Consider the following 25668-nt stretch of genomic DNA (forward strand, 5'->3'; position numbering starts at 1 on the left):
GCTTAGAACCTGATTGCATTAAAATCGCAGCCAAGCCCTGCATAGTGAACATTCAGAGTGAAAGTTGGTGCAAGAGTATCCATCCATCTGACTGACTGGTGCCTGGTGAGGATAAGCTGTAGTGGTTTAAGTAAAGTATGACTATGAGTATTCCACAGTCTCTGCTGTTGTCTTTCCTCTGCAGTTTGTAGTCATTACAACATATATCTACATACGCTATTGTACTACAGAGGCCTCGGATTAGCATGCAACTAACAGGATTCAATTCCAGAAATATAGCTTGGTAAATCCTTTTCCTTCAAGGAGGCAATTTTGTCAAGAAAATTGTGATTGAACTCTGAGAATTAGATTACATTTTTTATATCAAAATGTAGATATTCTGCAATGAGCCCTTATTTTTAAAGCACACAATGGCACTGTCTAGTGCCCACACAACATTTCTTTTTAAAAATCCTAATGATATGAAAGTGAACAACTGCATTTTTCAAAGAATTATTGATAGACCTTGCAAAAGAGTAATTTATTCTACTAAGTTGTACCAAAGTCAATGGTGTAATTTGGCTGCAAATGCACTATGTGTGCTAAGGGCCTGATTTAGATCTTGGTGGACAAGCTGTGCCATCACAAAGATGACGGATATCCCGTCTACTGAACTACAAATCCCATAGGATATCATGGGATTTATAATTACCTAAATTCTCTGAAATACGTGGGAGAGAACATTTAAAGTCTACCATGCAGTGGTCCCTGAATTGTCTTTAAGTCCCTTCTTGTTTACCAAATGGTATGGTGCTTATGTGCTTAACATTTATTATTTGCCAGAAATGTCATGGGGGAGCACCCCAAAAGGTCCTGCATTGTATGTGGGAGTATCTAAGAGGAAACGTTATGCTTTATTTAGGTCTTACTGCCATACTTTCACTTTTGTCATATGTATGTCTTCTAAATTATAGGTATTACCCAATGTGATTCTGCTCAATGAATTGACCTTGAAAGACTGTATTTGCCCTGACATGATTCAAACTTAGTTCCTGTGAGTCACACACTGACATTGGCAGCATTATTTGAAATTTTGTACTGACAGAGTGCATTGTGGTACTTTTAGTCTGAGAGTGCAGACACTTATGGGGTCATACATTATACTGTTTGTACGTTGTTTGGTTATGTAATTTTGATTTGCAGGTTATTAGGAATCTTACCTATTCTGATTTTACGATTTATCATACTTTTTAGGTCAGGTTATATGGAGCTGGTTATTGTTACTTGTGTTGTTATTCTGAGGATCAAATGCATCACAAACTTTAGAATTATAGTGATTAATTTGGGAAATGTCTTTGTTTTGGAAAACATATTTGTCAAAATTCAAAGTTTTGAGATATATTCAGAGTAAACAGCCTAAAAGCCTTCCTCACGGACCTCAATCACATCTAAATCTGTAACAGCCCGACGCACGACAAGGGTGCAACTCTCGACCTAATAATCTCCAAAGCAGACTCCGCTCAGCTTGACTTGATACTCCCTTGCGACTGATCTGACCATCATGTCATTACATTCCAAATCTTGGAAACCTTTAAACGACTCCCAACACAACCCCTGGGAACTAAGATCTGGAAGAGAAACCTGAAAACGTCGGATCTGACCTTACAGCCTTAGCTAACTCTAACCCGCTCAGTCCCCCGGTAGACCTGGCTGATGTACAGGAGCAGACAAATCACTACTTTCACTCCATGAACAACCTCTTAGACAATATTGCCCCGTTGCAACTGAAAAAAGAACCTCCTCAAAAGACTCCAAACCATGGTACGACGGGAGACTAAATGAAGACAGACGCTCTCTTAGAGTAATTGAACGACGCTGGAGAGTTACACCCTAAACTGACCTCCTCAAACTTCTAAGAACATCTAGAAACGCTTATTTCAGAAAAATCTGAAAATCAAAATCCGATTTCCTCAGCACCCAACTAGACCTAGCTAAGAACCGCCCCAAAAAACGATTCGATCTTATCAAAGCACAAAGCAAGAGCCTACCTAAAGTACTCATTGTCAACCCTCTCTCTATTCCCAACTGTGATGAATTTGCCTCCTTCTTCGCCTCTAAGACTGAATCAATAAAATCAGATCTACTCAAGGATCTAATATCCATATCAGACTTGAAAGAGATCGCACCACTGCCCCTAACCGGTGTCCCAGATAAGGACCACCCTTATTTAAACTATAAAACAATGCATCCTGGTCCCACTTCAACACTTACAGTGAAGACACCATATTAAAGATGCTAAACGCACTGAAACCCTCCAATCACTTCATCTTCCCGCTCCCTGCGAACTACAAAAAAGACTTCATTCCTCTCTTACTACCCCTCTGGACAAAGATCATCAATACATCCCTGCTCCAAGGATCCATTCCAGACATCCTGAAGACGGGGCAGGTCTCGCCTATCCTAAAGAAAACTACAGCGGACCCCTCTGACCCTAATAACTATAGTCCGATCTCTAACATCCCTATGTTAGACAAACTCCTGGAAAAATGCGTTAACATACAACTGAACAATCACGCTGATCGATTCAACCTGCTGAACCAATTTCAATCTGGTTTCAGAGCAGGTCACAGCACAGAATCAGCCATGACACATGTATTAGCTGACGCTCTAAAAATCCTAGACCAAAATGAAGCCTGTCTGCTAATCCTACTCGACCTGTCATCAGCCTTTGACACCGTCAAACACGACAACCTGCTGGATCCCCTGCAACACAGAATGGGTATGTCGGGAAATGTTTTTAACTGGTTTGCCTCTTTCCTCCAAAACAGATCCCAAAGATTCAAGGTCAACCAAGCCCTGTCCATCCCCTCGCCCGTCACACTAGGAGTTCCACAACGCTCCTCCCTCTCTCCCACCCTGTTCAACCTTTTCATGGAACCTCTTACTGATCTTCTCAGCCTCTCCAAGATTCACTTCCACATATATGCTGACGACACTCAAAAATACATCAAGATCCATTCACTAGAGGACATCAAATCTCTCAACACCACACTTAAAAAAAAAAAACTTGGCTGGCCGAAAACCATCTGAAACTTAACTCCCTCAAAACGGAATTCCTTTTAATCACTCCCCCCAACAAAACTCACACTATCCTAGACTGGATGAAGCTCCTAACAGCTCTTAATGGACAACCACTCATAGTCGACTCAGCGAAATCTCTTGGGATTACGCTGGACTGCAACCTAAATATGCAGAGACATATCATCTCCTCAACAAAAGGAACCAACTTCCACCTAAAGACCCAGCGAAAACTGAAACCCTATATGCCCTCCGACGATTTCAAACAAGCAGTTCAAGCCCTAGTTATCTCCTGCGTGGAATATGGAGCAGTAACCTTATGCGGCCTCCCAAGGTCATAGACAGCCCCACTAAGAGCCACGATCAACTCAGCTGAGAGACTCATCACAGGTTCTAAGAGAAACGCTCACATAATCCCAGACCTGAGAGCCCTGAACTGGCTACCGTTTGAAGCCAGAATTCATCTAAAAATCGATTGTATGATGCACAAGGCCCTCTACCATAACGCCCCACAATACCTAGCTCAGAAACCGGTGCTCTCAGCGGGAAACAGAGCTTCCAGGAGTGCCAAGACTTTTCTCCTTCAACCTCAACGATTTGCCAAGAAAAAAACATATAACCGTTCCTTTTCAGGTATAGCTCCAAGGATATGGAACGCTCTGCCCAGTGAAATAAGAATGAACCCTTCAACTGCCTCCTTCAAAAGAGAAGTGAAAGCTATCCTCATGGCTAAATTCATGTGAACTCTATATCTATTCACTGCAATATATTTTTGTTGCTGTTTCTTGCACTCATATTTGTCCCTCTGTTTATTTTTGCTGGCGCTAGTTTAGCACTGTCTTCTCTAGATTTGGAACTATGTATAACCTACCTACCTTGTTTGTATTGTTTACTACCCTCTGCTTGACTTGTAAAGCGCTCTGATACTCACGAGAGTCTGGTCCGTGCTATATAAAACCCTCAAAATAAATAACAAATAAATAAAAAGTGTTAAACTCGTCTGCAAAATGGATGTGTATATTGAGATGCGACATACAAACCACGGTTGATTTGCTAAAAGTTTAGTTAAATGCATTTCAGCCCTAATTATTTGGCAGTTTATTCTTTGGTGCACAGGAGTACACATGCTGATCAAGAATGGGTTACTGCTTGTCAAGAGCCTGCCTTAGGATGATTTCTAGTTCCTCATGTGTACTATTTTCTTCTCTGTTTGTGAGATTGACTTTCCTTTTCTTACTTTAAGTAAAGCGGACAAGACATTTTGTTATTTTGTACTGTTTGTTTTATTTGTTTGGCATTATAGCATGTTGAGCAGAACTGCAATTAGTTGGTCATAGCGAAGCAGCACCTGGACTTGTTAGTCGTCACCGTAGGTCAAGCTATTCTAACGTTAGCTGTACTGTTGATTATATCCATGGTTTGTGTAGAGTTAGATTGAGTGAAAATGGGTGCTTTGTTAAAAAAAACTCAAGTTCCTATTAAAGAAGGAAAAAAAGGTACTCCTAGAAGACTCTCCTGCCTATGAGATGATGTTCAATTCCGGACTTCATACTTGTATGTGGTTAATAGAATGGAATAAGTTCACATATATTGACAAGTACTTGAAATTTCCTTTGGAGAATACTATTAGTCTTAGGTGTGTGATAATCACCACCTAGACCTGTAAAGTTTGAATCATTGAATCATTAGGCTCATGTAGCAATTAAGAATGAACAAAAGAAAATGAAGAGCCAGGATGTAATTGTTATGAGTAAGTATGAGCGCAAAATCCGTTACGCTCGCGGATTTTGCGAATTTTCGGTAAATTCGCGATCCGCGAACTCCCGCGAATTTACCGCGAATTCGCAAATCCGCGAGTGGTGGATTCCGGGGGCAAAAGTTCAAGCCTTGCTGGCCTGTTGTAACTATTTTACGATGGCGCCTGCAAGCTGCCAGCGCCATCCTAAAATAGTTACTAAATTAGCTTCAACAGGAAGCTCTAATAGATCAAATAAAGCAGGTGCTCGAGCGCCTGCTTTATTTTATCTATTAGAGCTTCCTGTTGAAGCTAATTTAGTAACTATTTTAGGATGGCGCTGGCAGCTTGCCGGCGCCATTGTAAAATAGTTACAACAGGCACAAAACGGTGGCGTCTTCTTGAATAAATATGAAGGGCAGGGTTCATTCTGGCACGACGGTCCTGGCACAAAAATTAAACCTCAACCGGAAGCACTTACAGATATCAATTAAGCATGTGCCCTAGTTGAAGCTTAAATTCAGTGACTCATTCATCGGCCCAAAAAACAATCGTGAGCGTTGTCAAGGCTGGGCAGATGTGCCTTCTTCCCAAATATACCATCGAAAATCAGCTGTGAAGCTGGACAGAGGCCTTTGCATCCTTGACTTTCACGAGCGCAATCCTCGTGCTGTTCCTGTGGCCAGGAGCTTCTGTATCTTCATCTGCTGCTCTGATCGGTCTCTGACCTTTTATACACACAAGAGGCATGTGCACTCGCATGGAAGCCCCGTCCGTTTGGCCCCGCCCACACACTCGTGGTGTGCACCGTCTTCTCGCCATTTACCCACTATGATAGCTCACTCAAGGGACCCCTGCGCCCTTCAGCGCGATTGCATAGTAACACACACCTGGTCGCTGTAGACAACTCTCTGGCACTTTAGGTAGCTGTAGTGTAGTAAAAGCACTATACATTTACCCAACGAGGTAGCACTTACTGATTATCCAGTAGAAAGTACTCCAGTTGAGTAGAGGTATGGCACAAAACGGTGGCGTCTTCTTGAATAAATATGAAGGGCAGGGTTCATTCTGGCACGATGGTCCTGGCATGGAAGCCCCACCCCAAATCCGCCGATCCGCAAATCCGCGGATTTTGCGGATCCACGATCCGTGAATACGCAAATCCGTGAATCGTGGATCCGCAAAATCCGCCCATGTTTAGTTATGAGTCACTGTTTAAATTAAAAATGGGGAATTACAAAAAGAGCATGGAGAAAGGATACAATATAGGGAGTGGGTGTACTCTCTGCAGTAATCAACAAAACAGATACAAATAATATTGACAATATAAATGAAGAGTTTAAAATTGGGAAGGAGACAGACAATAATATACAGAATAAATCAGATAGAAATTGACTCATCCTATGCAACTCTGAACCTCTTTCACTGAAGTGGGAGAAGACCATTCTGTAACTGCTTTTACTTTCTGCTCATCCATCATCACACCTTCTGGAGACAAAATTAATCTTAAGAAGCCACCGACTTGACACTGAAAGTGCACTTTTCCAATTTGGCATATAAACAGTTTTCTCTGTTTTTCTGCAAGATGCATCTCACTTGATCTCTATGCTCTTCTTCTGATGTTGAGGAAATCAAAATGCCATTGATGTATACTATTGAATATTTTTCAGTAAACTCGCTTAGCACATCATTGATAACGTATTGAAATGTGCCTGGAGCATTACAAAGTCAATAGGGCATGAATTGATAGTCGAAAAGTCAGTATTTTGTCCTGAATGTAATCTTCCATTCATCACCTTTCTTGAGCCTGATGAGGTGACAAGCCCCTCTCAAGCCTAGTTTCATATAAATCTGTTTGTCTTTGACTTAATCTAGTAGTACAGAGACCAAGGGTATGGGATAAGGATACTTCACAGTAATACGACTGATGGCTCGTCAGTCAATACATGTTCTCAGCTCTCCTTCCTTCCCAGGAATGAAAAATAGTGATGAAGATACTGGAGATTGAGAGGGTCTGATGAATCCATTAGCCAAATACTTGTGAATTTAATATTTTAAGTGCTGCTTTTCTGTTTCTGTCAATGTGTAGATCCTACTTCATGGTAAATTAGCGCCTTGTTACAGTCAAACGAGCGATGGGGAGAGAGCTTCTCTGCCTCCACCTCATTGAATACATCCTCGAAGTCTTCATATTCTGTTTAAACCACATTGGCGTGAATTACACACATTGAAACTCCTCCTTCGCAAAGCATAGTTGCTGGACCTTGTTCACTGAGCACACTTCTTAAAACTATTTTCTTTACAAAAATATGAATCCATGAATATGGATCTTTTACTCCAATCAATTGTTGTGTTATGTTCAGTCAACCAAGTTAATCCTAAAATAATTAAGAACTAGGGGGCATCAATTAAATTCAATTGAATGATCTCTTGATGACTTACTTGAGAAATCATTTCCACTGGCTCTGTATGACTGACAATAGGCCCAAAAGAGAAGTTGGTTCCATTCACAGCTCTAACTGCTTCGCTCTTGAGTTTTTGTATTGCTTTTAACCCAATCTTCGCAGCAAGTTTTAAATTGCAAATATTTCCAGTGACTCCTGAATCGTAGATTACTGAAATTTCTGGTAAGGCAACATGAGTGTCATGGACTGGGTTAAATGAGGGGACAATGATTGTAATGTATTTGCTACATGATGGGTTTTTGAAGTTGTCTCCTCTTTAGCACACACCAGTCCAACCCCTCCTACTGGTGGTGCTGCATGTTTTGTTTCTGTGATATCTTCGGTTTCTTTGGACAGATTTTTACAAAATACCCAGTTGCTCCACAATATAAACATAGATTGTTTTGTCTTCTGTTTCCTTTTTTCTTGTTTGGTAAGTGGCTCTCAAATAGTGCCAACCTGCATGGGTTCTAGTCTTAGAGGATTATCTAGAACCTTGGCATTTTCGTTCTTCACTTGATCAAATCTTGGGTGAAAATCCCCCTTCTTTTCACCTTTTCTTTCGGTCTGCTGATAATCAATTTCCTGGTCTAGATCTATTTGTGTGGAGACTTTGGTAGGTCTGTTAGGTATTTGAGCCAAGGCATCCTTCAGCTAATCTTTAAGACCATAATAAAACAAGGCTGCTCTCTTATTTTCTGGCAAATCAGTTTCCACAATCAATTTGTTGAACTGCACTAGGTAGGCGACTAAATCTCTGGTACCTTGCTTCAATTTAATAGTTCATTATCTGTAATTTGGTAGACTTTTCTTCCTTCAAATATTCTAAGTAATTCCTATTACAATTCTCCAAAGTTATATAGGATAGGAGTATCTCTGGATACAAATGGCATTGGCCAAGAGGCGGCATAGCCACTAAGGTAGGATAAAATAAATGCCACTCAAGACTGGGCACTAGGGAAAATTAAGAAACAGGAAATGAAATGAAGGGAGCATTGGGTTGGAAAAAACTGGGCCTTTTGAGAGTTACCATCTAACCACTTTGGAGGAGCCAAGGGAATCACAGGTGACATAGCTGCCGCCGCTGTGCATGTTGCATGTTAACATTGTTATGAATGCAAAAAAAATAATTATGAAAATTCCTCTTTAGATATATAGATCTATACTTTGTTCCTATATTTGTTATCAAGTAATTTGTAATCTGTTTTATATGACACCCCAACACACACGCACGCAACCTGGGAGTCATTCTCGACTCAACACTCTCCATGACCAAGCAAGTCAATGCAGTCTCCTCCTCCTGCTTCAATATCCTCCGCATGCTCCGCAAGATCTACAGGTGGATCCCGACAGATACAAGAATGACAGTCACCCAGGCGCTCGTCAGTAGCAGACTCGACTATGGAAACGCCCTCTATGAGGGAGACCCGGCCAAGCTTATCAAACGACTGCAACGCATTCAGAACGCCTCTGAACGCCTGATCCTCGACGTACCACGCCCCAGCCACATTACCCTCACCTGAGAAACCTGCACTGAATCCCCGTCAACAAGAGGATTTCCTTCAAGCTCCTCATCCACGCACACAAGGAACTCCACAAGACCGGCCCAGCCTACCTCAACAGATGACTCTTCTTCTACATCCCCAACTGCCAGCTCCATTCCACCGACCTCGCCACCGTCCCTCGCATCCGAAGAACAACCACCGGCGGCAGATCCTTCTCCCACCTCGTCGCCAAGACCTGGAACACCCTCCCACTGAGCCTACGACAGACCCAAGACCTGCTGACCTTCAGGAGACTACTCAAGACCTGGATGTTCGACCAGTAGCGCCCCGCCCCCTTTTCCCCCCAGCGCCTTGAGACCCTCATGGGTAAGTAGTGCGCTCTACAAATTCTTGATTGATTGATTGATATGAAGTGTTGTGCTACCTATGTATTGAGGTCTGCACTTTAATAATACCACAATATTAATAATCTTAATAATGGAAGGAAATGTTTAATTTAATTAGTTGCATTTTAATTTTTATTTGTTTGTAAGTTGCACATGTCGATTAGAATTATTTTCTTTACTCTCACTGTCAGGACATAGATCAAAGAAAAAGGGATGGTGCAGGTAGTTCAGGCACAATAAGAATTGTTTTATGGGTTTATTGCTCGAGTTGTGTGTTTAACAAATAATTATGGAAAATATATACCTGACTCTTTTACATATGACAAGGATCCTACAGGCATGAAAAGACGAAAAGAAGTGTGCAAAGGACAAAGTTTTTTTAAAAAAATGGCTGAAACACATTTATAATTGAGATGCTATCAATACTGGAGCACGTTTAGGGGCCCTGGGGCTGGGTGGTCTAAAGGGTCCACCGCACCCCACTTGTAACTGTTTATGTTTTTTCTAACAAATCAAAGGGGACCAATATTCCTTTCTTTCATTAGGGTCCATGGCACCCTTGCTACACCACTTGCCTCCAAACATTGTCATGAATTTGCTCTTCATTTAAACAATTTCATCAAATATGAACTTGGATTTACATGCATGTTTATGAACATGCATGGAAGACTATCTGTTTTTTTCCTTCCTTTTTTGGTGAATTGTTGCCAGCCATTGTTCTCTCTTTCAAATGAATCCGTTCTTGTTGTAATGTTTGTTTTAAACTTGCTACGTGTCATTTATTCGCCCGTAAAGCATTTCTTTAGATGCAGCAGTTTGAAAGGCATTTGGCGGCAGCCTGAGTCCACACTCAATTTGATATCACTGATGAATGCAGAGATATAATTGTGCAGGCTGGGTGCTATCATGGCAGCAATCGAACAAGCCCGATGAATGGCTGCCATTGGAGCCCCTCGGCGAACAAAACAGCTAGCAGAGCATTACAGCCATTGAAGAAAACATCCAAGCAAATCAGCTATTGATGAAACAATCTCTGCATTTCAGAACCTACTCGAGCCTGGCATCCATTGAGGAAACTTAGGGCAACACTTTAACCAGCCCACAGCATCTCTCTGGCTGTTGTCTTTATTTAAGCCCTTACTTACACTGTAGTTACTTTCCCTCTATCAGATCTGACAGAGCAGTGCAGCTGTAGAACTTAATACCGGTTACCTCAGATATAGACGGAATATAACATTGCACCTACGGTATTTGCTATTATATTACCTCAGTCGAACATGACAGAGAGTGCTGACAAAGCAGGCGACATTTTGAATGAGCTTCTAGTATTTTGTACATATCAAAATCCTTTCCATAAGAGTAAGAAGAGTAGCTTGTGGGTTTAAGGGGGGGGGGGGTATCATTTTGTAAATACTGGGTCAAATTTTGCAAATCAAAATTTATCAGCACTGCTATAAATCGAAAAAATGGTCTCGTGTACAAAGATATAGTTGCACGACATTTCGTGTTTTAATTTCCAACACCAATCGCTTTGCACCACTAATGCCATTTTGTGCCGTGGTGCAAAATATCAATGTGCAGGGAGTCCAATCAGTGGTGTAACGCAAAATGATGGGGCCCCCTGCAGAATGTGATAAGGGCCCGCAGAGTCTCACATATCTCAAAGATAAATATTGACCTTGGCCGGAAAGCGGCCCTCTGAAGGGTTTGAGGGACCCCAAACGGTCCACTCCCCACCCCCTCTCCTGTGCGGCAGGGACTTGTGTTAGTCCAACCTCGAATTTGGACTCTGAGGGAACGACTGAATGGCGAGCATAAGTGCATGGTTTTTCTTAGTGGATTGGGAATGAAAAGTCAACAACTCTGCAGCTCATAATGTGGGTAGCTGCTGTCTGATAGGGTGCACTGAACATTGTCCCCTGGGGCTGGGGCCTACAGTAAACAACACCGTTCTCATATTACAAGTGCACTTCTTTCACCCTCCTGAAGTCTCCAAGTGCGTGTTTGACCCACTGTAAATAAAATACGTCCTATGCTGTAAATACTACGTATAGCTAATGTTGCCTCTTGACTCATTTCACAGTTTACAAGTACATCTCTATAAATAAATACAAATATAAATGTGTCCAAATGGAGTGCTAGCTCTTAGGATTGCCTGTCCGCCACCAGTTGCAAATAGATTCAGCATTTATTGAGGGTTTTCATACATCAATGGTCCACGCGTACCTCACAAAAGGAGTTTTTCTCAAGACAGAAGAACAAACAAAATGCTGCTGCTTCCTGTATTACGCAACGCTGACACTAACAGCAGAGGGAGCTTCATCGACATATGTTAAATTCTGTTAATCTTCCTCACAAACAAAAATGATTTCTCGTCAAGAATTGTACTGCTCGAATAATTTATATTTCAATTTGTTTGGTTACGGGTGAACGAAATTGAACTATCAATGTTCAAATCACACCTAAATGTATTTTGCCTTTGTACTATATCAACGTCATGTTTATTGTGGAATGTATCAATTACCATCTATCCTTTCATTCCTCTCAACTTCTCATTAGCACATGCACAAAGACACTGTACTCTATGAAATGTCTTTACAATAATGTTCCACAAAGTCATTAATTTCACTTTCTCCCATATGGTAATTTCTGACTGTCACAGCTTACATCTGATGCGGTCTTCATCTCATCACATTCAGCATTTCAATAACCAAGGCCCAAGCAGACACTGTATTTTCAGCTTTGTGTGTTGTGTGTTTTCATGTTTATGGCCTCATTTTGTAGCTTGTATCAATGATCTACTCTCCATAAAAGCACAACTGCTTGGAGTTTAATATTATGCTAAATTAATTTGGCTAATGGCAGGATCTCTGCAGTCTTCTACATCAGCCTTCTCTATTTTTGAACAAATAATTAATAAAAATCTACGCCAGTTAAGCAATTGCAGACTGGATTGGGAAAGGGAAATAAGCAATAAAATATCAATCAAACACTGGCAAATGTTTGTATAATCAGTATCTTGATGACATGGATATATATGCAATATAAAACTATTCTACATGTTTTTGGAACTGTAGAAAAGAGAATGGGTAAAGCAGTTACCAAAGAGTTGGAATCCGGAAGCATTTCACATTTGAAGAATGCAAACTATCCTCTTTACAGGTTCAAATTGCTGAACGAATGCACTTAACATCAATTGAAATAAAAATACCATAACTAAGTAGGTGACATCTTTCAATGTTAATTCTGTTGACTCAGTCATGGAAAATTCAGAAAGCTTTGTATGTTATGGTCGTTGAGCAAACATTAGAAACTCGGAAATGACATCCACCCTAAATACAGACATGCATTAAAGACGTGGCCCAAATGGAAACATGTTTTTTAGGTTTTGCAATGCCATTCAAATCTTTCAGAACGTATGGAAGAGCTTTTTGGATATGTATGTGCTACAAAGCCATAGGCCAGTTTTATTTTCGGTAAGTAGTTAATACTTTCTAAATAATATTTGTTTTCTAGTACAGTCTGGTTTCAGTTTGTGTTTTCCTGTCTATCAACTGAGCAACTCTTTTTTCCATATCATCTGCAGAAATTCTCACACTGTTTTATTTGCCTTTCCTTTACAAGTTACACTATTATGATAAGTGCACAATGTGAGAAAATCTCTCTTTTTGTGTGAACACCCCCATTTTTTCCCGAGTAGTAGTTCTGACTTATGAACTCTTCACACTGTGGCACCACTGTCTAATGCCCAGTGTGTGTGCTCTGGCCCTTGAAACATGGTTAAAATGGCTAACACCTATTTGGCGTATTTACATTTCCAGAAATGCCGCAGTATATGGAGTGGGAAATATATCACTTACATCATAGTTCTATGCCACCTTTGGACTGCAGTACACATTGTGCCATCCACCATGCTGACAAAGGAAACTTGGCTTCATGTCTACCTGTGTAGCCTTCAATAAACAACAAGATCCCTATACCTGGGGCGATTAATACATTTAATAGACATGAGTACACGTCACTCAGGTTGTATTTTTTCTTAACATACCAGAGTAACCCCCTGCTATCTATCGCAGTGAGGTATGGATCCTCTAATGTCTTATTGTCCCCACTTAATCTACTGTTCCAAAAACGTTACTAAGGTCTCAATTCAAACAGTATCCAGGGTAATGTCCAACAAATGTCTGCCTTCTTTACTGGCAGTACATCTATCCACACTCAACCACATGTGCACAAACCTTAAGAGAAAATGTGTGGTGGAGCGGAAGGCACCTCACGGGCGAACAACCCTCGGGGATGTTGGCAGATGTTACCAACTCAATGCCCCTTTCTCATCATCGGTTGCCTTCCAGTCCGAAAAGAAAACAAACTGGATACAACACATAAACTGAAATGCGTGTAAAGGTGCTAAATAAAGAGTTTTACAACATTAACTCATAAAGGACAGAGTGACATAAAATCAACAGCCACACCCACTCAATTACTTTATTCTTCGTTTTAGTGTGAACTGATGATACATGGTCCTGGTTCCATACCGTACGATTGATATCTCAATCGTTTTTAAACGAATCGAAGTGTGATTCGGTCAGCCGGTATGAGCTGCCCATGCTGGCCTGGGTGTCCAGAAAGGATGTTCTAAAAATTGGTGCAGTGACCGAGTGTTGAATACCCTGATGAATCTGCCGAAACTATGGGGGCAGTGAAACATGTCGGTATCAGGTACTGGTAGGCGATACTAAGCTACCAACCTCTTTTTTAACTCATCAGTTCACACTAAAACGAAGAATAAAGTAATTGAGTGGGTGTGGCTGTTGATTTGCTGTTTGCTGTTGAATCTGCCTTCCGCTCCACCACACATTTTCTCTTAAGGTTTGTGCACATGTGGTTGAGTGTGGATAGATGTACTGCCAGTAAAGAAGGCAGACATTTGTTGGACATTACCCTGGATACTGTTTGAATTGAGACCTTAGTAACGTTTTTGGAACAGTAGATTAAGTGGGGACAATAAGACATTAGAGGATCCATACCTCACTGCGATAGATAGCAGGGGGTTACTCTGGTATGTTAAGAAAAAATACAACCTGAGTGACGTGTACTCATGTCTATTAAATGTATTAATCGCCCCAGGTATAGGGATCTTGTTGTTTATTGATTGTTTAGAGTGGAGGGCGATCCCTTATATACCGTTCCGTATCCCTCTTGGCTCCTTTTTGTTATTGTATGTACCTGTGTAGCCTGACAACTGCAGCTCCTACCCTGCTGGCAAAACTGATTAAGTAACCCTTTTTGACAGAGAACCTTACTTTGAAATATTAAATATGCTACCCCGGCCTAGGCATTGTAGCCCACAAGATAGAGTGCCTAGTCTTTAAAAGATGTTCATTTAATAATTTAGTGTTAAGTCTTCCTACATTGCCTAGCCTCTAAAAGACAATTTCACTTTAAGGGGCTGCAGCTATTCCTATGAGAAAACCTTAAGTTCAGGTAAAATTATTTAAAAAAACCAAAATGTGTTATTTCTGCTTTACAATAAGCTACAGACATAATTTAGCCATGTTTTGAAAATATTTATTGAAATCCAGTCAGATGTCTGATAAATATTTAGGAAAAGTAACTTTTAAAAAATTAGACTTTGCCTGTTTGAACCTTTAGTAGGCCGATTAACATCAGCCTGCTAGCAGCTAGCCCTTATCAGTGCTTCCCCTTAAAGAGGTGTGGGGTATCCGCTCCCAGACAATAAACAATTGCATAGTCCTTTCGGCAGGAAGACTTGGGTGTGAGGTATGTGAACTGTCTGGATTTAAAAGAAAGTTATAAAAATTGGCTTATGTGTGAGGTTTGTGAATCTTCTCACCTCAGAAAGAGCATATGGAAAGGGTTAAGAAACTTCATTAAACTGAAATTGACCAGGGTAAAGCCTGTTCATTTATAGGTGAGTATGAAGGGCCACCAGGGGAAGAGAAACCTTTCTTCGCTGGGCCAAACCCAATGGGAGGGGGAGCGGCTCCCGGAATCAATTTGGTGTAATTGAGGAGGAGCTGACTACTCATTTTCCTAGACACACCACTGGCTGGGACACCAGCCACCTCCAAGGGCAAAAGGGTGCTGCCATGTTTGATTGTATCCAGACTAGTGCACTCTGGGATACTTTGCAGTAAGGTAAACAGGATGTGCTGCAAAAGTGGTAAGGACTGCCCCTTGGAATCAAGTTCTCATTGATTAGGGAGTGTCCAGGTGTAACCCCAAACAACTGACAGCTGAATCCTGCAAAAGTATCATGGCACCCACAGCTCATCAGAACACATTCTGGGACTGCGGAACAGCAGAAGAGGACTTGACCAGCTGTTGTGACCTGTGTGAAAACCTTTTGGGCTGGACCTGTACCCACTTGCACCCAGGACTAAGAAATAGACTTCAAGGGCCAGCTGGCTAACATCCTCTGTGACTACAGGGACATAAAGTACAAGAGATCCTTTTCATGGAGTGACCATCTGATCGGTAGCAACTGGACCTAGACTGGACTATGCTGCTGACCACAGCTAAAGTGAGTCCTGGCCCCTAAGTGCTGCCACTGTCATTTTGCTTCTGCCGTCTTCAGTCTGCCAATCAACTTTCAATGCTCTCCTGGAAGCTGCATATGATATGAAAATCACACCCTGTGGTCAAAGTAGGAGGGAGCTGAGGGGCAAAACGTGCCCATACTTTCAGAAAATCAGCTTCCCTACATTTTGTGAAAAGACAACTGCCCACTCTGTTTTATTCCGACAGTTAAAATGCTTCAACTCAGGGGTAAAGCAGGGGGTCTCCTGTGCTGTGAAAATGAGGGAGTGGCAGACATTAAAACATGCCTTCTTGCCAGGTTGCCTGCTGCCTGAAATACATGTTAATGTACATAATTGGTTAATCTGAAAATGTAAAGGCTGCTTGGAAGCCGGTATTGGTTTTAATTAAAGGAATCACTCAAAGCTTCTTGATGACACACATTTATTCTTTTTGCGAGGAATTGTAATGGAGTTACCAGCTAGGCTGTGAAGTGTTTAGATTTGAAAGAAAGTTATAAAAATTGGCTTCCTGATGACCTACTGTAACCGAGATTTAATACTGTGGCTCTCTGGTGCAGTGGTTAATGTACGATAGAGCATTTCCCACTGATTAATATAACTTGCATTTCATTTTCATTTAAGCTGTGCATTATTTTATTTGTAGTTATCTGAAGGTGAAAGACCAATAAAAGTTACCGAATATATTTTTTAGACATGCCGTTGACCCCCGTTCCCATGTGCACTAAACCTGCCCCATTGCATGCAGTATCACAGTTCCCATACATTTTGAATGCCCTCCGACCACTGATCACACCTCCTTATACCTGTAATTTAAAAGTGTAGAAGCATCATAGCATCAACCCAAGAAATGAGTGCTACTCGCTCACTTCTGAAGTATGTGTATAACATGTATATTACAAGCTACTGTCAGCGGGGTAGAATCAGCCTTTCATCCTTTCTTGGCAGGAAAATGAATCACAGTAAATTGTGTAATAGTCACCTATGTTATTCACTATGCTCCACAGCTATTGATGCCACAACATATTATCAAATGTTCAGTCACTGCTCCTCCTTTCCTCCTCAGTTTAGTCCAACATTGAGTAAGTCAGTTTTTCTCTAGCTTCATTGTTGCTAAAAAGTGCCCGACCATTGTGCACCAGGCCAGGGTCCCTGTGGTACTACTTCTCCTTTAGGTTGGATGCCACGTGCCCAGTTCGTCTCAACAATAGAAAATTATGCAAACAAGGAAGACTGGCTCCCCCGTTTCACCTCCTGCTGTTAAGCAGCGCGTGCTTCCGGCTGCTTTCCATTAAACAATGCTTTGCGCCCAAACTTGCGAAGGCGGAAGCAGAGTGGAAGTTTTAACTTCCGTGGGTCAGGCAGACTATGCTTTCTTAGGAATAGTATTTTTCGAGCCCTTCTAATGTCTGCAGTTAATCGTTCACTGGACCTCGCTGGTTCACTGCTGCATTGGCGCATTGTTAGATATCGGGTACGTATTAATTGGCCGAATAAAGCAATGCTTAAAGTGACCAGTCAAGCCCAGTCACTTTCTTTCGTTGTCCTTGCAGACGCATTAGGCACGTCCCGCTGCGTTGGTATGCACGTATGTACGTACAGTATGTGCATATAATTAGCATCTCCTTTGTAATTCACCAGTGAGCCTTCTCAATTTGTTACAGTTTAAAAAGGGAAGTCAGCATTATTGTGTTAATTTTAGTTGGCAGAAAAAGCATGACCAAGTCTGTTTGCCATTTCACCGGTTCTAAAAAAACATACTGGAAAGACCGACAATAGGGTAGAATGGATACTGGGCTGCCGAATGTGGATGCTAAGTCTAGCAGTGGCCTTTAAATGAGGTGATTTAAATCTGCAGCATGTTTTTTCTGGAATTTGAAGATAAGGTATGTGTCTAAGAAAGAGGAAGCGCCATCGATGTTAGCCTTTTGCTGAATAATTTAGATATGATACATGAAATACAACTTGCCCAAAATATAATGCAAAAAGGAGAAAACATATTTGAATCCATGTTAAAGACAGTTGCCAAACAGAAGTGGAATTTATGTTTAAAGGAAAAGCAGTGGTAATAAATGTAGACTGTTAATAAGATCCTGGATGTGCTCCTCTCTGATTTTGCTGGATCATAATTTGTGAGGGCCTCAAGAAGTATTAGTAATAATATCAAATAAAGGTATCAATAAGAATGATAAAATGCCTCCACATAAGTCACGAGATATCAGCCATCGCAGTAACAGCCCTATGGAAAAAATATTCGCAATAAGCCTCCCAAACTCAGCTTGAATTATTCCTCAAATATCGCTTTTAAATGTATTCCTGAAATCGAAACATTTTACCTGATCCACCTATTTGATAATTTTACTAAACAATACAAAAAAATAATTTTGGATGTAGAAACACAGTTTTCGCAGAAAGAAGCATGTTTTTTTCAAATAATAAAAAATTATTTGGATGTAGAAACACAGTTTTCGCAGAAAGAAGCATGTTTTTTTCAGGTAAGAAAAACCGTACTTTGTCCTAGGGAACTAGAGTCTATTTTTATTAAATACATATGAGGTCCACAAATCGCAACATACCATTTTGCTCCATGCACTCATATTTATGATTATCATTCATACAAGAGCAAAATCTGCATTTCAGCTCATCCATCGTAATTATCAGCAAACCAGGAATGTTTATCACATGACAAGGATTTCACTAGCGTTATGCTGAGGATATCCAGAATTGCTTCAAGAATTGCTGGAGTGAGCACCAATGTGCTAGTGCCACCATTAGTCGCAGGTACACATGATTATGTCACGTATGCCCAACATATTTCACAAATATGTTCCTAATGAGCTTGGGATGGCCAGTGTTGTTAAGTGCCTATGATGTGTTGAGGGTTGGCCCTCTGATGCCACTCAGTCTAAATGCTGCACACATTAAGTTAGATATGTAGTTTGAGCACTTTCAGAGTAAAGTGAGGTATCACCCCTGACCAACTGACAAAACGCATCCCTCGCTCTGCACACACACGATTATACGCTGTTGCATCCATTCACACACTTATTCACTCTCACATGTCTGCAAATATGTACACACACACAATCTTTCTCGCACACACACATGTATTGCACACACGCTGGTTCTCCTCTCCTCCCCAACCTATTCTATGTCAGAAGGCCCTGGCGCACATTCTTGCCTCTCTGCTGAGTCCCTGGGGAGCTCAGGAACAAAGTAGCTGTAGGAGCAGGTGGAAGCATGATTACCTGATTCTACTTGTCCAGCCCAAGTTCTTGCCTGGAGACAGGTGTTTGGATCACACCATACTCAGTTATGCAAAGCTGTAGATGTTTCTTTTTCTATGCAAGCTGCATCTAAATAGAGGACAATGGTTCGGCCACGCTCAGTCTATCTATGTACCATGTACATGTTGATGCGAGTCACTAACTAGCTAATGGGCAGAGTTCAGGCCCTCAACACAACTAAGCCTGGGCGGGGTTCACGGAGTTCCGCTACGTGCAAAAAAATCTTCCGCTCTAAGTGGACCTCCACAATCGGCAGAGTTTCTCTAGATAAATGCCATTGTCTGTGAATTTCAGTGCCAGGTGCTTGTCCGCACTGTGCAATCATTGCTACCTTTCTGCCGCTCGAATAGATTTTTACTTGAGCGGCAGCTTTCAAAATGTGAATGGACGGTTTCTTAACGTGAGCATACACAACCACTCGCAATGAGAAATCTGACCGCTCGCGTTGAGAAATCTCGCTGAGACGTTGATTTTCAATGCTCGCACTCCCAACTTGATGTTGACGATCGTGAACGAGGAAAAATCTCGCTGGGAGGTGGATTTTCCTTGCTTGCGCTCACCAACTTGACGTTGATGAATGCGAGCAAGGGAAAAAAACTCTGCTCTGCGTGCTTCATGCAGAGTGCAGAAAACTCTGCGAGTGGATTAGAGTTCAACGCCCAGACTTAAACATAACTAAGTAATCCCTGGAGAGGTTGATGGCTGGCAAGTAATGAGTCTTTGCCCTCCAGTTCCCAAATGGGCCATTACACCCCCTTGTTAACCTATGTTTTTGAAAGATGTTGTCTTCCTCACCAACTATATGGCTTTCTTGAGTTGTGTTGAAAAGTTTGTGATGATCTGTCAAATATGTTCTGTTGCAATAAGTGTGTGCAACAGTTATGTTTTATGTTGTGTTTATGCTCGGTGTATCTTTGTGGCTAGTGCAGTTAGGAGTAAGTATGGGGGAAATTTGCGAATTCGCGGTCCGCGAAATCACACGAAAGCAAATTCGCGACCCGCAGAATTCGTGAATTCGTGCGAATTTGCGAATTTCTTTTTTTTGCGTGTTCGCGTGGTTTTTTGCTTATTTGCGGGCCACTTGCAGCGCACCGACCGCGAGGTTGCCCATGCGGTCATACATGGGCGCGGCCATCTTGTGCGCATTGTGTATTTCCGTTTCCGTTTCCATGTCGCGTTGTGTGCGGCGTGCTATTACGAGTTCGCGCGTGTTTTTGCGTACTCGCGGTGGAAAAATCTCGAGAACTTACCCACGCAGTCCTCAATGGGCGCGGCCATCTTGTTTTTCATTCATTGCTATGGTTCTGTGCATGCTTTCTAATGCTCCTTTCATCTGTGCAATCCTTTGTTTCTTTGGACTTTTTTTTAAAACTTTTCTACTCTATATCTATCCCTCTTTTTTTCTAGATCTATATTTTGTGTTTTTTTCAACTTTTCGTTACTTTTAAAGCTACTTTAAAAAGAAAAAATTACTTTACTTTTTCCCTATTCTTTCCTTTTTTTTTTTTCTGCTGTACAGGACCATGGCACAGGGAGCCGGGAAGGAGAAGGGGAAGGGTCCCGCACCCCGTACCCAGCTCCCATGCTGGCGATTGCGGGGGGAGAACGTCACAGTCCGGGAGATCTTCAGCGCGGAGGAGGTGGCTGCACTGGTTTACTATGTGCAGCGCCGCCTCCCCAAGACCTTCGCGGCAAGTGGCAGGATCGCTAGCGGGTACGGGCTCCGGGAGCGTCGGAAGCTGTGGGAGAAGATGTGCCGGGCCATGTACAAACATTCTCGGGTCCGGCGCACCTACAACCAGGCCACGCACCGGTGGTCCGACCTCCTGGACCGTGAACACGACCTGCTCGACCTGCTAGGCGTCGAGATCCCCGGGCTTGATGAGTAGTAGTAGCTATTTAATCACTACTCTGTTTTCTCCTACTCTATGTGTTATCATATTGCAATTTTTTTTTTTCCGAAGAGCAATAATGCTGCCGATTACATTGTAGGTAAATTATGTTTCAAAATGTTCTGTGATTGCATTTCAGGTGCACTGCTCTCCTGCTCAGTGGCGGTGCTACTATGCTTATTTGTTTTCGATTTTTTGTGCTCATTTCATTGGCCTGAGTAATTATGTATGAGTGTACTTTACAGAACTGCGTAATGCTAGATACTAAGGGGCAGATTTACAATTACTGGCGCATCCCTGCAAATTAGCAGGGATGCGCCAGTAATTGTGCGCCACGCCTCCACCATCCATGATGCGCCGCATTTACAATGCGGCGCACCATGGGGCAAAAACGACACAGAAGCGTCACGCATCTGTGCCCTAAAGGCAGCGCATTGCTGGAGTTGCGTCGCAACCACGACGCAGCTCCAGCAATGCTCTGGGATACCCTATCTCCCCAATGCTGCATCAAGCCGTACGTCTGCTTCAAGCAGCTGCAGGGTTTTGAGTGACGCAGCATTGGCCTAAAAGTGACTGACCGGAGCTTGCAGCGTGCCGTGAGGGAAACGGCCCAGCTCCTCATCATTTCCCCAGTCAGCCAGCGCCGTGAGGGTAACGGCTGTAGTCACGGACTACACATCCCAGCAGACCCGGGGAGGACGCAGCCCAGTGACGCTTCCAACGCGCCCGGAGGCGCCATAAGTGCTCTGAGCGCCGAGCGCTCTTGGGGGGCACCTACCGGAGCTTGTAGCGTGCCGTGAGGGAAACGGCCCAGCTCCTCATCATTTCCCCAGTCAGCCAGCGCCGTGAGGGTAACGGCTGTAGTCACGGACTACACATCCCAGCAGACCCGGGGAGGACGCAGCCCAGTGACGCTTCCAACGCGCCCGGAGGTGCCATAAGTGCTCTGAGCGCCGAGCGCTCTTGGGGGGCACCTACCGGAGCTTGCAGCGTGCCGTGAGGGAAACGGCCCAGCTCCTCATCATTTCCCCAGTCAGCCAGCGCCGTGAGGGTAACGGCTGTAGTCACGGACTACACATCCTAGCAGACCCGGGGAGGACGCAGCCCAGTGATGCTTCCAACGCGCCCGGAGGCGCCATAAGTGCTCTGAGCGCCGAGCGCTCTTGGGGGGCACCTACCGGAGCTTGCAGCATGCCGTGAGGGAAACGGCCCAGCTCCTCATCATTTCCCCAGTCAGCCAGCGCCGTGAGGGTAACGGCTGTAGTCACGGACTACACATCCCAGCAGAGCCGGGGAGGACGCAGCCCAGTGACGCTTCCAACGCGCTCGGAGGCGCCATAAGTGTTCTGACCACCTCCCGCCCCGCGGGACGCGCGCGGGCGGTGCGGGGCTAAGCCCGGGCAAAGGGCGGGCCCTCTGTGGCCCTCAGAGGCCTGAGGAGGACGGGCCGGGCCACCCCACTTGTTTTCATCAATAGAGGAGGTACAGAGACTTTTAATCTTTTTATTCATAACTGCTGTTGAACTGTTACTGTTGTTTCCGGGGTGTCTGAGTTCTGCTTCCAAACCAACATGTCTTTCTGGGAAGAACTGAATGCCCTGTGTGGCACAAACTATGCCCCGGACGTACCAACCCCCCCCATAGCGACCAGAGCCACTGATCAAATAATCTGTATGCCCCTGGATGTACTTTCATCTCATGAGTCAATTCCTTCTCAAGCTAACACTGATCAAATGTGCTGTAGCCCTTCATTATCCCCCCCCAATCTAACCCTATTAGCGTCGGATAAGGCTGGGACACGATCTAACGATTCTGCATCCCCACTCCAATCAACCCTACTAGCCCAAATCGAGCGATTTCTAAACGCTGTCTTATCACCCCTGGTTGCAAAAATGAATGAGTTGGGGGACAGGCTGATCAGGATTGAAAATACTGTAGCGAGGTCCTACCTACCAACTGAAAATACCACCACATCCAAATGCTCTGTTGTCACTAACACTCATCACAAGCCGATGAACAATGCTCCCAGGAATGTTCAAACCTCTGTCTCCCCCACCAAAACCCTCATACCAAGTAGCCGTAATGCTACTGCTATCCCCGGACATACCCCTCACAGAGCACCCAGGATTTCGCGAGAAAGTAGGCACCGAATTGATCTACCCCCTGAAGCTGCCCCATTTGTCACTGTCCTCTCTGGGGTCCCTGCACTCAGTCCAGGCAAACGTGAATTACATCAGGACCTGCTTAATAAAGCCATCTTCTGGCTCAATAACAACAGACCGTTACCATCTGCCCTAGATGGCGGGATCCTGAGCGTCAGGAGGGTGGGGTGGCTAGGTCTGTTGCCCAAGGACATTCCGGGGGATCTGATTCTAATAAAATTTAAACACAGGAACATTGCCACTTACTTACGATCTACCCAGGCCACAGTTGGAGACGGGCCTATCTGTATTTGGGACCTGTATGATTTTTACCCTGGCCCCCGAGCACCAAATCTTAATATCCGGTGAAAAAGGGCACTCTCTGTATTTGGGTTATTACTTTGAACAGTCGATTTGTTATAATATTTTAGCTTGTTCTAAATAGTTACTTTTCCTTTAATTTTGTAATGAAATGTTGAGTTATTTTTGTACGTATGTATTTCTCTCTGCTGCTTTTATGGTTTAATTTCAAACCGAATAAAGCCTATTTGATTTGATTTGACTGAGTGAAATCTTGTAGATTTCACTCAGCCACTTTTTGGATGCGTTCCTGCGCAGGAACGCCCTCCCTTGCGCCGGAATGCCCCCTGATGGCGCAGGGCTTTACAACGTGATGCATCTCCCAGATGCGTCACGTTGTTATATACCCCGCACCATGGCGCCTCTTTTGCGCTGCCGCTGCGTCACAAAAGTCACGCAACGACGAAGCAAAAGTGCCGCAAGGGACTTGTAAATCTGCCCCTAGAGACTCAAGTCCAGTCCTTCCTTTGTACACCTGCCACTAAGAAGAGATAGTGGTGATGGATTGATAGTTTGAGTATTTTAATGACTGGTTATGTAGTAGGAAACTTACTTTTTAGTGTTCTCACTGGTCTGCAATCACGATGGACTTTGTCTGTCACTTCGCGTGCTGCGTAGTGCTGCCTGCCAGTCCTAGTCAAACCTTTTTGTAGTTGGTTTAGTGAGTTACATAACTTTCCAAGTCGACGGTCCGCGAATCCAGCAATACTACTATCCTAGTAGACCACATCAGATAGGTAAATAAATGTAGTGCAATTGTTGTCTATTTGCTATTTCCCCGAAATAATTTGTTATTGTTCTTTTGAAATGTTTGATTTGTTTGACAACAATCATCCATGTTTGGGTCTTTCTTTCATGTTGTACATCAGCTTCCCCCAGGGGCAAGGGGACAGAGGAGGAGGTAGCGGCGCCGGCGGAGGAGGAGGACCAGGAAGGCCAGGATTGGTCCGGCGAGGGCTTCTCTGCTGGCCCCAGTAAGTTTTCATGTTAATATTAATAATTATACTTCCCTATCTTTTAGAGTACCTATTTTTTACTAATGTTCCTCATTCGATTTTTTCTAAATCGTCTTTGATCTTCTTGTAGACTGTTTCTAAATTCTTATCCTGCCTCTACTATGACTCCCTGTAGTACTACTATATTATTATTATTAGTCTGTCTGTGTAGCTAACTAAGCTTGCACAGTTGGCAAAAGGTGTTAAACGAAACTCCCATTCTATTCAGCAATAGCTCTATGCACTGAGTGCAGTCCTCTGGGTTGTCCATAATGTCTTTTGAAGTCTTTTACATGTTTATGCTTTGACAATTCCCAACAATAAACTGTCAATGACCACCAAGAAAGAATAAGATACGAGTTTACTTTTTGATTGGATAGGAGGACAATCCATACTACTATTGTTGCAGGGACAATTCTGCACAAACAGAACTATGGACACTAAATAGTGCATTGTTTATCAATTATAATATGCGCAGTTAGGTGATCCATATACCTCAGTCATAACAGAATTTGAACCCCCAATCTCCTTACTGACTAGCTAGTGTGACAGAGTCATTTAGCTCCCTAATTCATCGATGATTGATCCCCAATGATGATTATCCAACCCAGGACATAAGACTACGGAATCAGAGTCCAGAACTGTCAGAGCCACGGACTCATGCTTGCAAATTGCAAACCCTTTCGCTCACTCACTCATGACTAAAAACCACAGAGTCTATGTAAGTTTTAAAGCTTTATTAAAAAGTAAAAACATTTATTAAAATCAAGTTCATCATACAACATAAACGGTGGATTGAAAATGGAAAAGTGCTTAGTGATTTCACACAATAATTGTGGGCGAGCCCTCACCTTGTTGGAACTTCAAATCTTCTTTGTGGTGCTGAATCGTTGCTGACTCCGTCCTAGTGATGATGATCTGATTTTCCTCTTGTTCTTAGAAGGGAAACTTCTGTCTGTTATGAGAAAAACGGTACGTGTTAAAAAGCAAGCATTCATCAGTTGTGTCAAAAAGTGTAGCAAGACAACACCCTTCCCTGAAAAAAGTGCAATTTTTAGTTTTGACTAGACAGTCACAAATTATTAAATTTGTTTGTGTAGTCGTAGTGACATTTTTTCATTCCTAGACAAAATACTAGGGAGTGGTGTATATGGCATCTAAGAATCTGAAATTTATTTTCTAGGCGGAACATCGGCACAACCATCCACCGGTGCCGGGGCCAGCGCGGAGGTGGGCACTCCTGAGGCGGTGCAACAGCCAGCGGAAGCTGCTGTGGGGGATGCCACAGTAGTGGCGGAAAGTGGTA

Source organism: Lissotriton helveticus, chromosome 7 (genome assembly GCF_964261635.1).
Source record: "Lissotriton helveticus chromosome 7, aLisHel1.1, whole genome shotgun sequence".
Taxonomy (NCBI): Eukaryota; Metazoa; Chordata; class Amphibia; order Caudata; family Salamandridae; genus Lissotriton; species Lissotriton helveticus.